Consider the following 3019-nt stretch of genomic DNA (forward strand, 5'->3'; position numbering starts at 1 on the left):
GAGTTGGAGTCTCACTCTGTCACCCAGGCTGAAGTGCAGTGGCATGCTCACGGCCACCACCTCCACCTGCTGGGCTCAGGCAATCCTTCTGCCTCAGCCTTCCAAGAAACTGGAACTACAGGCATGTGACATCACGCCCAGCTAACTTTTCTTGATTTATTGTAGAGATGAGGGCTCACCAAGTTGCCCAGGCTGATCTCAAACCCCTGAGCTCAGGCAGTCCTCTCACCTCGGCCTACCAAAGTCTGGGATTATAGGCATGAACCACTGTGCCCAGCCCCACAGCTGATTTCTTTCCAAAGCCATGGAGTCCAGAAGGCAGTAGGATGATATATTTAAAATGCTAAAAAAGAAAAAAAAGAAAAACATTCCTGAAGGATAAAGGAGAAATTAAGATGTCCTCAGATAAAAATAAAGGGAGTTTGTTATTAGTAGACCTGCCCTCCTAAAGGAAGTCCTTCAGGCTGAAATGAATAGTAGACAATAACATGAAGCTATATGTTCTAAGAATACTGGTAGAGGTAACTAATAGGTAATTAGAAAAGCCAGTATTGTTGCACTTTGGGTTTGTAACTCATCCTTTTTTCTTTTGATTTAAAAGCAAAGTCCTCAAAACTAATTATAAATCCATGTTAATGGGAACACGATGTATAAAGATATAATCTGACAACGACAATATAAAGGGAAGGAACAAAGATGAGGGAGGGCAGAGTGTATACTACCAAAATTAAGTTGTTATTTTTCATACTACGTTGCTATAAATTTAAGCTATTAATTGTAATCCCAAAGGTAACCACTAAGAAAATAACAAAATGTACATAGACACAATGGAATATTATGCAGCCATAAAGAAAGACAAACATATGGACTCTGCAGCAACTTGGATGGATTTGGAGTCGATCATACTCAGTGATCTATCACAGAAACAAGGAACAGAGTACCATATGTTCTCACTCACAAGTGGACCTTGAACAATTATACTATAAGAAAAGTATTGTCAGTAGTGGGAAACTGTCAGGGGAGGGGGGGGTGGGATTGGCAGTTGGGGGAAACTGTCAGGGAAGGGAGGGGCACACCTCATCAACAAGGGTACCTGCATTATCAACATTTGTATACCTAACCCTGAATTGTACCCCACATCTTTATAATTTAAAAAAAAGTTTCTACAAAACAACAAAAAAATAAAGTATACAGTTCAATGGTAAAAAAAAAAAAATGTATAGGAAAGAAAGGAATCAAAATGATGCAATACAGAAAAAAAATCCATGCAAAGCAGTAACGGAGGAATTGATGAACAAAAAATATGTAAGACGTACAGAAAACAGCTAAATGGCAGAAGTAAGTTCTTCTCAGTACTTGCTGTAAATACTATATGTGGGTTAAACTCTCTAATTAAAAAGCAGAGATTGGCAGAATGGATTTTTTTAAAAACATGACCCAGGATGGTGGCTGCCTTTCTACAACTGTGGGAGAAGAGCATTTTCAACTTGTCTTGCTGGGGTTTCTTTTGAAACCCCAGTTAGGAACTGGCCGACTTCTTTTTTTTTTTTTTTTTTTAAGAAAGCAGGATTTATTGAGAAGACAGAAAAGCTCCCACAGTGGGAGGGGACCCGAAGGGGTTGCCCAGAACTTGCAGACTTCAAGGTCAAACTCTGGAACTCAGCCAGCACTTTAGGGGAAAATAATAAGCAGATACCACTTATTTAGGGGAAATGTTAAGCAGATACCACTTATTTAGGGGAAAATAATAAGCAAATGCCACTTATTTAGGGGAAAATAAGCAGATACCACTTATTTAGGGGAAAATAATAAGCAGATACCACTTATTTAGGGGAAATATTAAGCGATACCACTTATTTAGGGGAAAATAAGCAGATACCGCTTATTTAGGGGAAAATAATAAGCAGATACCACTTATTTAGGGGAAAATAATAAGCAGATACCAGGAAAGGAAAAGACCAGAAGAAGAGTATTAGTCAGTGAGCAGGTAGGACTTTGCCCCCTCGATTTCTTGTAGGGGCCCGTGGTCTACCCTTTCCCTTAGATTGGAATCTTTGCTCCTGACTCCAGATTTCCTTTCCTGCTTGTTTTGTGTCTGGAGAGAGATTTATGACACAGCATTTTTGTTTGTTTGTTTGTTTGTTTTTAGTTAGAGTCTTACTCTGTCTCCCAGGCTGAAGGGTAGTGTCACACTCCTGGCCACCACAGTCTCGATCTGCTGGGCTCAGGCGATCCTTCTGCCTCAGCCTTCCAAGTAGCTGGAACTACAGGCACGCGCCACAATGCCCAGCTAATTTTTTTAATTGTTGTAGAGATGAGGTCTCACCAGGTTGCCCAGGCTGGTCTCGAACCCGTGGGCTCAGGTAATCGTCTCACCTCGGCCACCCAAAGTGCTGGGATTATAGGCGTGAGTCACCGCGCCTGGCCATGACACAGCATTTTAGGGTACAGTGGGCCTCATTCCATCAGCATCCCTGCTACCTGTGTACCAGAATTCCAGCATCCTTGCAACTCCTTGTGTGATTGATGTCATCCAGAAATGCCCAGAAGCCCCACCCTTCCGCCTGGCTTTCTGGGCCTCACGAACACCAGGTGAGTGCTGGTTTGCCAGGATAAGTGTGCTGATTCCTGGCAGCAAAAGACCCCACACTGTTCCTTAACGGCCAGAGTGAAGTCCAGGGCTGTGTGGTTCTGAGGTCCACTCTCTCAGGCAACCAGTTTACAGACTCAGTCGTGTCACTTCTGACTTGTCCTAAAGGGGTAGCTGGGCTCTGAGCCCTTAAGGCTGGCAGTCCCCAGGGGTTGGGGGTGACTTGTTGTCCATAGTCTGTGCTTTGGTTGGGTCATGGTCGAGACATTAAAAGATGCAGCGTGAAGCCGGGCTCGGTGGCTCAGCCTGTAATCCTGTGCCTTTGGGAGGTCGAGGTGAGTGGATTGCCTGAGCCCGCGGGTTAGAGACCTGCCTGGGCAACTTGGCGAGACCTCACCTCTACAATAAATCAAAAAATTAGCCGGGCGT

The sequence above is a fragment of the Carlito syrichta genome, unplaced genomic scaffold (assembly GCF_000164805.1).
Source record: "Carlito syrichta isolate Samal-C Ts95f unplaced genomic scaffold, Tarsius_syrichta-2.0.1 Scaffold135706, whole genome shotgun sequence".
Classification (NCBI taxonomy): Eukaryota; Metazoa; Chordata; class Mammalia; order Primates; family Tarsiidae; genus Carlito; species Carlito syrichta.